General features: G+C 43.4%; 1 protein-coding gene across 1 annotated transcript in view; it reads left to right on the plus strand.

Annotated features, from left to right (window-relative positions):
• The first annotated feature begins 9790 nt into the window (after positions 1 to 9790).
• The window catches only part of sema6cb (semaphorin 6Cb), a 114407-nt gene continuing 111443 nt past the window's right edge, over positions 9791 to 12754 (plus strand). Inside the window, exon 1 of the mRNA XM_071904903.2 lies at positions 9791 to 9866. The gene's annotated coding sequence lies outside the window, so the exon portion shown is untranslated. The remainder of the gene's footprint in view (positions 9867 to 12754) is intronic.

Consider the following 12754-nt stretch of genomic DNA (forward strand, 5'->3'; position numbering starts at 1 on the left):
ACTGAACGCGTCCCAAGACTTTTAAGTGTGGGAGCAGGCAGAGTGTTGTTCTTGGAAAACCAGCAGGACAGATCTGCAGGGTGGTGCAGAGGAAAGTAGGTTAAGAGTTTTAGGCAGAATGAGACTTAGGAATTGAATCTGTGTTGATGGTTTTTAAAGGTTTCTCCTTTGATAATCCTTGGCACGGCAATTGTCTGGCTTGTCACATCTAGGCTGTAAAGCAATTAGGCCGACTGCATGAGGGGGGGGGGGGGGGGAGTCTGGCGCTTACTTACTATAGAAGTAATTCTGAGTTATGATCATGTCTCATTGTTGCTTATTGCAGTTTTTCGAAATGAGAATTTTTATGGTCCTGAAACGTGAAATGAAGCAGGAAATTAAAAACCTAAGATAAGGATTTTTTTTCTTTTTTCTCGCTCTCTCCTCCTCGTCCAAAGCCGCTGCTTTCACAAAGTAATGCCTCATCACATCCCTATTCCAGCTCCGCACACGCTCAGAAGGTGACAGGTATTCACATGCATTTAATTTATTTAAGCGTTGGGATAAAAAAACGTGGCGGCGTTTTCTTAGAGAATTATCACACGTCTTTTTTTGAAAATGAAATGCGCTGCCTTCTCACCAGTGTTATGTGACATGCGTGCTGTCAATGAGCACCGCTAACTGCATCCAATTTCCCAACTTTCCAAAAATAGCAGTGCGGTTTGACCTTGTTACTTGAAAAGTTGGCCGAGTCCAGTCCCGGTCTCGTATCGCCTACTGTACTGTACTCGCTCTGGACAGCGTGAGGCTCCTCGACGACTTGGGCTATATTCTGCAAGGCCTAATTTTAGGTGAAAGATTCATTGATGGTTTAAAAAAGCGCCAACAGAGATTTTGATTCCTAAGTCTCATTCTGCCTCAAGCTCTTTATCCGCTTTCTTATGCATGCACCCTGCGCTATGTAGATATGAATTGTGGCCGATTTCCCACAAACAACACTTTGCGTGAAGCCCCCCCCCCCCCCCCTTGCTTTAAATTTGGAATATGTTAAATTTAGATTGTGCTGTGGTGCTTCTTTGAAGATTTCCCTCTGAATCTGCTTCTATGTATGTAAATGTGTGTTACCTGTGCACATGTATTTGTGTGTGTGTGATTGCTGTTTTTTTTATTTAGACTTTATACTTGGGCTATCACATTGTTATTTGTGTGTGTGTGTTTTAGCGGTCACCATATGTGCAGCGAATATGAAGTGTTTGGCTCGGACATGGTGTAAGATAAGTCCACCCGCCTACTCTTAGCATGATCGCTTTCCTTCGTTTCTCAGAACTCCGGGCTCTTTTCCATCGAATCGAGGCTATTTTTAAACCCGGTCTGTGGGGGGGGGGGAGAGTGGGGGTTTATGGGGAGGGGGCGGACGGGGGTGGGGCGGGTGGAGGGGGGGTCTCAGTTAGTGTCATATGAATCCAACCCGGGCACCAGTCCAGGGTGAGTAAAACACACCCCCTCCTCCCCTCCAGTGCCCTGAACTCTTCCCATTCCACGGGTGTGTGTCAGTTTAACCATGTGTTGACTCACCCGTGTAGCTGTGTGTGTGTGTGTGTGTGTGTGTGTGTGTGTGTGTGTGTGTGTGTGTGTGTGTGTGAGGGAGGGTGCATGAGTGAGTGTGTGTGTATGTTTGTGTGTAAGGAAGCATGACTGTATATTGTATATAGTTTCCACAGTTAATAACCGTTGAATATTGGCAGTTTTTAAACTTTTCATTTCATGTAGAATGTCTGTAGTTGAAAATCGTCGTCGTTCTGCAAAAAGTGGATTTAAGTCACATTTTGTTCCTCAAATGATCAAGACTAGTAATCGTGATTTTATAATCGTGATCACAATCTCAAAGTAATCAGTTAATCATTTTAGCGGTGATTGTGCATCCCTGTTTGTGTGTGTGTGTGTGAGGGAGGGTGCATGAGTGTGTGTGTGTGTGTGTGTGTGTGTGTCTGTTTGTGTGTAAGGCAGCACAATTAATTGTGCATGATTTGTATATTGCAAGTTTAGTTTCCACAGTTAATAACCGTTGAATATTGGCAATTTTGAAACATTTCTTTTCATGTCTGCTGTAGCTGAAAATGGTCGTCATTGTGCAAAAAGTGGATTTGAGTCATATTCTGTGCCTCAAATGATCAAGACTAGTAATCGTGATTAATAATCGTGATCACAATCTCAAGGTAATCAGGATAGTCATTTTAGTGATGATTGTGCATCCCTGTGTGTGTGTGTGTGTGTGTGTGTGTGTGTGTGTGCGCCTGCATGGATGTGGAGGGCTGTTAAGAGTTGGAACTACATGTTCATTATCTTACTCAGGGAAGGTAAACTTATTTCCACTGAGAGACACAAACTCAACATAACACCTCCCACTCTGTCACACACACACACACACACCTCTTCCCTGGTCCAACGCATCCTTGTCGGCTATGTTTGATCTCTCTTTATTGCTTTCCCACATTATCTCCCCGCCTCCACTGTCTCTCCCCGAGGGGCCGATCGCCGGTGACTGACGGCTCGGAAAACAACTCGGGGTAAACAAGGCGCCGACCACCAAACCCTGGTATTACTTTCATGTCACAGTCCACTGATGGACGGATGGGTGAGAGGAATGAAGGGGGCAACACACTCTCTCTCTCTCACTCTTTATCTCACTCCCTCACTCACCTTCATGCGTCTTAGCTTTGCTTGGCGCTCGCTGTGTGGTACAGCTCAACTAGATGTTTGGGGAAGTCGAGATTGTGCGAGCCTGGTTCCAGACTCCTGAACTTTGTCAAGCGGTTCAGAGAGTCCGGTGTTGCTCTCGCCGACGGCTTGTTCTCACTCTGAGAAACGATCGAGCCAATCGGCGCTTTTGTGGGTCAACCGCTCATGCAACATTTCAGCAGAATAACATTTGTTGAAATCACCTCCTTAACCAACATATTGTCTTTGCAAAGATGAGATCTTTTTGTCCAAAACGACCGACACTCTTGGTGAAGTTAGTAAATACACTCAGCATCAGTGTCACTGAAAATAACATCAGAGCGGCCAGATACATCAGTCACTAGTGATTGGTTCGGGGAAAATCAACACCTCCGCACACAGAAAACTGCTAACTAGGAGGCAATCTCAGGCTGAATAATGGAGTGAGAATGAAATGGCCATTCAGTCTGAATGTCAGGCTAGGATTGTGCTAAAAAAAATAGGCAAAGTTTTCAAGAAGAGTTGAGAAGAGCCGTTCCTAGCTCGTTATCTAGCCACATGTAGAACAAGTCTAGGGAACTGAAAATTTAACATCCAGTGGTCATAGATTGCTAATCTCCACTGCATTTCTAGCCTGCTTGGTTAGAAACATGCTTCCAGGAGAGAGCTTTTCTACTGAGGTCCCTATACAACAACTTCAGACTTGTGTTGTATAATTTAGGAAATTCTGATACTGCTAGAATAGATTTTTTTCTCCATTTCCTTTCCCTTCCTGGCCGGCTATTTCCCTTGTCGTTTCTGTTGGACGTGCGAGGGTTTTATCACACAGCGCGGTGCAAGAGGTCAACAAGGTTGAACTTGGGTCGTAAGTGTATTCGTATTCGTATTCGCAAGCCATTTGAAATAATGGGTTTTTAGAAGTTTTCACATCCTGTTTGAAAGTAGCTTCACTCACATTTATGTTCGCTCACTCACTCACTCTCTCAATTCAAATTCAAATCTGCTTTATTAGCATGACAGAACAGAAACGTAGGAGTATAGTGTATCGAGTCAGTAATAATTAAACAAAATCAATAATTATCAGCAGTAATATAACTCTCTATCTCTCTCTCTCTCTCTGTCTCTGTCTCTCTCTCTCTCTCTCTCTGCCACCACAAAGCCTATATCCAAGCATACTTTTAACATTATGAACGTATGAACATTTATTAGCAGCGCTGATAGCCGAAATCCCCGGTGGCTTCGAACATATTCCAAGACTGTACATATGGAATAATTGGATGGAAAGAAATTGATGAGAAAAGTTTTCTTCAAGAGAAGTGGAGTTAAGTTTTTATCAAACCTCTTACGCAAGTTTCATCGACTGTCTAATGGAAATCATGTCTCATTTAACCAGCTCCGGCCCCCCAACGGTGATCTCGCACGCTTCCTGCGGCGCGTTCCATTTTGGTGTTTGCCACTTGTCAGTCGAAGCTGCTCTGATGTGAAAATTGAATGCGTAATAGAGAGAGGCTGACTGACTCTCCTGCCCAACATGTGCGGGAGACACAGGTCAGCCATTGCGTCGAGGTGGGGCCATTCACCAGAAAGATCTTTTTAATTAGGCTATGTTCTTTTAATTAACCAGCCGGCATAATGTCTGTGTCCATTTGTCACCCCGGCTTCGCTCAGGCTGAGGCGGATGAATGTGCCCCTCTTTTGTCTCCATTCGGCTCCAGAGGTCCCAACTTCCTATTATATTTCCTCATTCAGTAAAATGTATTTTTTCTTCTTCTTCTTCTTCTCTCTCCTTTTAGATTAGCATGATAATACCCTATGGAGGGGAGGGAAAGCGGTGTAGACCTAGTGCGCGGCTGCTCATCAGATTCACTGTGTGCAAGACCCTGGTTATTATCACTGAATGCACCATCAGTTAAACTAACAGTCTGAATTCCGACATTAATCTCCAATATCATAGACCGGCTGTCAATTGGATAGGGAGCACAATGGCAAATTATGGGCTATGTCTTGCTCCTTGGAGTCTGCGATATTGTATAGCGCTAACTGGATCTTTCCCCAGTGTAATTACGCTATGCTAATTCTGCCCCCCCTTGCACTTCCCATGACAGAAACAGGGCTTCTCAGCCGTTCCGATGTCACGGCGTCGGGTGAAGTGAAATATGAGTGAGTAAATGCGTTCGAGATTGGTTTCCCTACCAGGGGCACCCATCGAAATTTGAGCGCATCCTCTGTTTCTCCCTAGATCCGAAGGGAGGGAGGGGGGGGGAGTCGGCTAGGAAAGGCTTGTAACCATGTTTCCAGAGGCGGGGGGTCAGATGCGGGTCAGACCACCTTGAACTCTTCAGCTGGATTGATTGTGTCGGCAGCGGACGGGGGTCGGCTCCTCGCCCCTCCCCTCGACACGAGGACTTTGTTAACGTCGGACACTGAGCAGACGCTGGCAGCACAGACAAATCCCTGTCACGCTCTCTGAGGAGAACCCTGCTGGGGTCAGGGGTCGCGAGTTAAGGGGGGGGCCCTGTGGCATGACCTGAATACTGATTGATTTTCTTTAGTGGGTGTCAAGGGAGTTGGGGGCGGGCGGTCAAGTAACTTGCCCCCTACCCCATGTTGAGATGTAGAGTAAGGGAATGTGGTACAAAGGAAGGCGAAAGAGACTCGCAGTCACAACATGCAGCCTGCCTCCTCCGCTCGACTGTGTACCTCTGCGGGTGTGTGTTTTCACTTTCCCTGAAACAAGACACTGGACCACATGTTTTCCTTTAATAGACAGCTGAGTGGAGAAAGGGCAGCAGTGCGGTCTGTTTGCCAGATGATCATTGGCTTGTTTGGCATTTGGTGGAAGACAGAAGAGGCCACACTCCCTGTTCCCTCTCCCGGATTGAATAGTTGTTGTTGAAAACGCACATCCACTGATGATACTGTTGTGACCGTTTCCAACTAATTTATTGCTGTTTTGTCAATCATCTTCTTCCAAGCAATCATTCACTTTCAGCCAATAAGCCCACCAAGTTATGAAAAGATGGTGTGTTCCCGAGAAGTGCTCAGGGGGTTTTTGGCTTTTTTTTCAGAACTGCTGATGTATCATATGATTTTTGAGCAGCGGTTTGGGGCTCACACGTGGCTAGTTTTGATGCGTTTCCAGAGGACAGCTGTAATTATGAATAAAAAGTTAGTCCTTATCCAGTGTCTGGAAAGGCAGATTGCCATTTAAATGTCTCCCGTCTCCTCAAGTGAAATAGAAAGGTCACAAATAAGACAGAAACATAGAGCTCATCATCACCCTCTAACCTGAATTTTTCCCTATCAGGGCGGGTGGCCGTGATATTTTAAGCAGGCTTGTTTTTTGCTTGAAGAAGCACCAAACTTTGGAGGCATCATTGTGTCCTTTTGCTGAACCCTTTTAATAAAGAGGAGATTTACAGTTAGGATTTTAGATGGTGCTCGTATCCAGATTGACTTACAATGAGTGAAACTGATAGAAAATGCTTAAAGGTGCATTAAGTAAGATTTTTACTGTCCCATAGCACAAAATGACCATGATATATATCTGTGCTGATGGGGTTGTTGATCAATACTGGTGACTTAATGATGACTTGGCCTGCTGATGAGATTTCTGGCTTTCAAAACCCACTTGGCCCATACTCTGTTTTGGATCCCCCGGACAATATTCCTGTGACCATGGAATGATAATTTAAGAGAAAAGTGTCAGGAAAAGAAATAAAAAAAAGAAACAAAAATAAGAGCTAAGGAGAGAGGTACACTACCAGTCAAAAGTTTGGACACACCTGATTGAATGTACTATGTTTTTCATTATCTTGAAGTCATTTTGATCTAAAGGCTTATGCTTAAATGCTTGAAATTTGTTTATTAGACAAATATAAATAGTGAAGTTGATCCTATGTATGAATTTCTTTCCAAAGCCTTTGTCTTTCCATCAAGGCAAATGGCGGCTACTTTAAAGAATCTAAAATATAAGATAGCTTTGATTTAACACTTTTTTGTGTTATTTCATAGTTTTGATGTCTTTACTATTATTCTAAAATGGTAAAAAAAAATGGTAAAAAAGAAAGAAAAATGCGTGTCCAAACTTTTGACTGATGACTTTTTTTAAGTGGTTGCCCACTGGTCTTGAGCTGTGGATGATCCCAAGAAGCTCCTAATGCTGAGCCGCAGTCCAAATCCCGCACCCTGGGGTTTGATCTGGGATGATGAAGCGGCTAAGTCTTCCGGCTATGGGCTTCCTAATAATCAAACTGCTGCCAGGTCAGTATTAACGGGGGGGGGGGGGGGGGGGGGGTGAGGTTTTTTACGATAACCCTTCCTCTATCCTTCTGTTCTCCATGTGAACCCCACCCATCTGGTACTTCACGCAGATTGAAATCAAGATTTATTAGCAAATATTGCTCGACACAGGTCCGATTCATCCTCGCGCTCTTCCTTCCCTGCATTCCCCTGAACATGTGTTGTTTGCTCATGCCTTGTTAATGGAAGTTGGCATAACCGGAGAGGTTGTGGCGTCATCTGCTATTCCACCATCTAGTATCCTTTTACTGAATCAATGGAAAAGGCAGCCCACAGGTGTGAGGCTTTAGGAGTCGATGCATCCATAATCGATACTGCAGATTAAGTAGGCCTGGAGCTTCAGATAGCCCAAGCGAGCAAACAAGCAGCACAAACATCCGGTCCAATGGCCCAGAGGCCAAACATTGATTTGATTACGCACTCAGTTGTGGTTCCAAGTTGTGGTTTTGAAATTGTTCACATTGAAGGATGGTGTTTATTTCGTCAGGAGTTGAGTCGGCGCCCAGGCTGGACCGAGCGACTCTGGTCAGGGAATCATTCCTCCTTTTTCATTCTCCTCACTCGGTCAGAACAGATTAAGCTGGCACCGTAAAATCCAAACCCTCTCTCTTTACTTTTTTTTTTTTTTTTTACTCTTTGTGTGTGTTTCAAAATGTTCCTTGAGTTGTTTGTCTCATCTTGCCTCATCCGATGGCAACTTAGATTGCACAGTTTGAGAATGAGATGAGTTTCTTTTTTTTTTCACCCCTCTTATTTTGAACAGCAAGACTAATCACCACTAGATGTTATGGGCTTTTGAACCTTGCCCAATCTGACTGCACCAACAGTTCAACCATCCCCCCATTCCTTGCCTACCAATTGCTAAATTGCATTTATCAAAAATGATGGAGGACATGTTGGCGTGCTTCTAACAGATGGCCAGTTGATCTGCGGTGCTGAACCCCTTCCTACTTATGCTATAAAACACAAACATGCTCTGTTAAATTAATCTGCATTTAGGGGTAATTTGTAGTCTGGGAACTTTTAGTGCTTTGGAGATTGGAATTTCTGTCGAGCCTTCACTGGAATTTGGTTTCCGCTGCACCCACAAAGCCTTATCTGCCTTTAATATTATGTGTTGTTTTTCCCAGACGGTGCTGTGAGTTCAGAGCCGATCTATTAGAGTTCCTACAGATGGTAAGCACAAGCACTCATCGATCACCATTTCACTCCATACCCCCGAAATAAGAAAATAACAGCGCTCTGGCCACACGCCCGCTCGTATCACCCTACCCCGAACAGGCTGTTATTGATACACAAAGCAGCGGTCGTACTTTCCTTCCCTGCGCTCGCGGCCCTTTTGTCAAAACAAAGAGAACTTGAGAACACGGAGGAGAAAAATAAGCTGGAGAGCGGGCTTTGCCTTAACCTTAACTGAACCATCATCAGCATGTGGCTGCCAGCTGGTACGCTCGCTAATCCAGAGGATGCTGCCGCTGCAAGTCTTCACTGCCTCAGCTACTTGCGATGTGCTGGGCTTGAGGTCAAAACCCCCATCATCTCCATTTGTCAGAATTAGTCTTTGTGGAGGTTAGGATCAAACTAGGTCATTATTTTGCACAGCGTCTCCAAAAAGCTTCATGGATGATCATAGTTAACTGTCTTGTGTTCAGTTATAAATAACAGCTGCGTAGAAGGTTGTTAATTCAGCTTTTCCAGAACAATGGCCGGGTTAATGACTTTCTGAAATGTTAATTTTGATTGATAGCCTTTGTCTTAAGAGAGACACTTTGTGGACTCATGAGCCAGTGACGAACCCCTTGATATCGAATGTCAGGACTACCAGTAGTTGTAGAGCTTGAATAATGCTCATTGTGTTCAAATTGTCAATTTGAACTTGGCACAATAACCCCTGAAATGACCCTTGAGATTTGCCCTCAGATTGCGTTTTTCACTCAAAAGTTCAATAGAAAACTAATCAACAGCGGCAGCACAGAGCACATAATTTCCTATATTTGCTGTATTTCTAGGTGTCAGCTTCTTTAAAAGGGGTGAAAATTGCTTATCAAGTCAAGCCAGGTTGTCACTTCACTTTTCCTAAAGTTCACTTTGCTGTTTTATTGACATCAGTGACGGGACGGTCAAAGGAAGCTTGTTGAGGACTTTTTTTTTTGGTGTTGTTGTAGTATCATAAGGCGCTCTGTTTTGCATTGGGAACTGGCAAACTGAAGCCTATTGCCTATTTTACAGGGAGCAGATTGCCAGAGCAGATTGTGAGCTGTGTTGCCATGAGATTTGGCTGCTTTCAGGTCTGGGATTTGTCAAAAGATTTTGTTCATTTATCATTGTAAAAGCATCCTGCTGTCATGCAGAGATCATTAACCATGTCTTTTCTATAATGTATCTATAAACTTTGCTTCACATTTTAAACTGAAATATTCAATGGATCATGACAAAAGAGCATAGCATATCCAGCATGAATAGTCTGACATTGTTATTCATAGGTTTGGTTTTTCAGAGTTCTTGGAGGAAAAAGACAACTCTTTATTTGTAAGATGTTGGTCCATAACCTCACTAACCGGTATCATGTGTTTACTAGGCAAGACTGCTGCCTAATTTACAAATTGTTACCTGATGTTGGCTGATGGTTTTGACTGACAGGACTCTTTGACTGCCTTTAAAAACTTAGATTGGATCATTGTGAGTAAGCTGTCCATACTTTTGTCTCGGATATTGTTTTCACAGACGTAATTATAATCTCTATTTTTTTCCCCCACAGATACACTGGCATTTGTTTACTCATAACCGCTGTCTTAACCAGCCTGTACCGACCTGCTGTACTAACCAGCTTGGAGGATCACTGCAGTCAGGCTGTTTTGAATGCAAAGGTAAGAATACAGTTTCTAAAATGGATATAATTAAAAGTTAACGAACACTTGGTTGGGAGAGGTATGGATTCTCTGTTCACTGATCTTTCAAATGCAGTGTTCAGATTGAATTGGATGTAATGTGACGGAGCGAGGTCTACTTTCAGGAGACATCTATAGAGACCGCTTAATTAATTGACCCTTGGTGAAAATACTGCTACTGACGCAGCTTTTTAAATTAGATCTCATCAATTCAAATTAATTAAAGTTTTAATCAAAAATTAGCAATCAGTCTTGAACTATTTGGCAAACCTTTGCAAGGAATATATTCTCTGTTAAGAAATTTTCTCCAAGTCCAAGGACAACATTAGTTTAAGGTCAATTGAAATAACATTACCAATGATGTATTGCTATGCATCAGCTGAGTTTAAGGGTATAGCAATGCGCACACAATACGCAATGCTGTGTTGATGATTGATGATTAAGTTTTCTATGAAAGAGCAAGCATGGGAGGAATATGAATTCTTATGAAAATGAAAATGTCATTTTTGCCTTTTGTTGCTCAAATATAGTTTGTCAACTCATATTACAATACATTTCTTAGCTCTACGATGTATATCATGACTCTCCATATTTCAGTTTTTGCGTCACAATGTAATGTTCGCATCCAATTGAAGTTTGCGGAGTCGGGTCAACTCAATTGTCAAGTTGGTAGTAGAAAGGGGAAACAGCTGCATAAATGCCTCAGAAACCTGTAGTCTCAATGAAGAGCCGTTGTGTCTGGCTTGGCGTTCCCCAGTGAGCTTGAGTGTGGACAGTAGAGGACAGGGCCAAGGAGCGCCGATGACAGGCCGCCTCATGGGACGGCTGGAAACAGATGGCTGGCCAGATGCAGGCCTGCTGTGACCTTGGAAGTGTCCGAGGGTAAAACCAGCAAAAATGTCTCAAAAACAAGTGACAATAGACGGTACAGCAGGAGTGGCAATTTGGTGCTTTGTTGTGTGCCTCTCTTGAGCCGTTTGTTGTTGGACTTGTTGTTGGTTTGTCTGCGGATGTTATGGCGTGAGATGTTGATGGGAGCATTGGGGTTCGTCGCACCTACAGTTCATTTTCTTTGGTGGGAAAGTTTACTTTTTGTTACATTTTTGTGTTTGGTTCGTTTAGGTTCACACTGCCCAATTACAAGTGAACCAGGACTTGTAAACAAAAGGACTCACAAGCAGCTCGTTTATTGACCTTATTCACATGCCGGCCATTTTGAATACTTGGGGTGGGAAACTCTACCCGGAAGAGCAAGTTCAGCCCGCTCTGTCCTGCTGTTGTGTACCAAGATACATCATACAAACATTTATCATTTCACAGATTCCCCACTGAAAACCATATCTGAAACAAATGGACCTCAAGAATCCAGAGGAATATGTTTACATTTTAATGAACAGAATAGATTGCTCCAAGCATGCTTCATGTGAACGCGTCCTTAGTCTCAGGCGACAATTTGATGGTATAATTGTTCTTTTTAATTGATTTGTATCCATTCTTACCCTTTATGTACATTTTTTATTTTTTTACATTTCTCCCCTACTTTCTAAGTCATACCTGGGTGGCACAGTGGGACAGATAAACTGCCCATAGGTAGAAGGTCGCAGGTTTGATGAGAAGAAACAAATTCCTAAATGTAAAGCTTTAAAATTAACAAAAACAACAACAACCAAATATCCCTTGGCCAGACTGGGTCCTCAGATGTTCACTGTAGTTGAATTAAAAGGGAATGGGACTGCTCATCTGGGACCAGTTTGGCTTTTATAAGTTGGAATGAAGTTTTAATACGATCTTGTGGCCTGAACAGTAGTGATCTTTCATCAATACTCTCAGAAGCGATATATTCTGATGCAATTCAGACAGCAGGCTGTGAAGCAAACGCCACCAGCAGCCTGATATTCTGTGGGCCTCCAGGGCGCTCAGCATAGCAAAGGGAGAGCCATGATCAGAGCTGGGAACCGGGGGGGGGGGGAGGGGGGCGAGGGGGTGGGGGTGAGAAACGAGGAGGATGAGGAGGAGGAGAGTAGAGGTGTCAGGCGTATAATTGGGGTGAGGAGATCTCTGGGGTGGATAGAGGGAAGCTTTATTAAGACCACTGAAGTCTGATGTGCCTGCGCGGCCGCCTAGCTCTTCCCCACACACCCACGCCTATGGGCCAATCTTCCATTTCCACAAGAGACTCTGTAACAACAAAGGGATGGAGGGCAAAGTCCTCAAGCTCCTTTCAGTCACAGATAAGACAAAAGACCCCATTACTTGAAAAGCACTGATGTTAGAAGCAGCAGTCTGTGGCCCGGTGTTTTTCTGAATCAAGGCCTGTTTGTTCCAACCTCTTCACTGCTAAGCAAACTTGCTGTTACTTATTTCTAGTGTCGTCTTATTGCATTCTGAAACGTTGTAGATTTTGTGAATTTATTGCATCTCAATGAGACATTGAGGAAGGAAGAGGGTCAATAGACTGCCATAGCTGGTGAGTGGTTGGTAACCTCACATAATCAGTCTCATCATTAATTCAGTAACTCATTGTCAAAGAAGAGCCTGAAAGAGATTTCTCCTTCTTGCCTATTCCCCTAAAATAAAGCACTTTTTTTTTAGGTATTTGGTAGTCGGTTATATTAGCCATTCCGCTGATGTCAAGGAAGGTTTTGAAATTTAGACGGCGTGTAAACTTGATAAGCACAATTTATTCCGCTTTTTCAAAAATTTTGTAATAAACCAGCAAATTTATGTCAGAAAAAAGTATTCCGAGCTGAACATTTATGAAATATTCACAATGTGGGCAAGTATCGGAAGTCAAAATGGGGGGGAAGTTGAATAACCTCTGTTGTTTTGGCCCATGAAGGAAAACAAGACTTTCCAGGGAGACTTCC

Source organism: Centroberyx gerrardi, chromosome 12 (genome assembly GCF_048128805.1).
Source record: "Centroberyx gerrardi isolate f3 chromosome 12, fCenGer3.hap1.cur.20231027, whole genome shotgun sequence".
Taxonomy (NCBI): Eukaryota; Metazoa; Chordata; class Actinopteri; order Beryciformes; family Berycidae; genus Centroberyx; species Centroberyx gerrardi.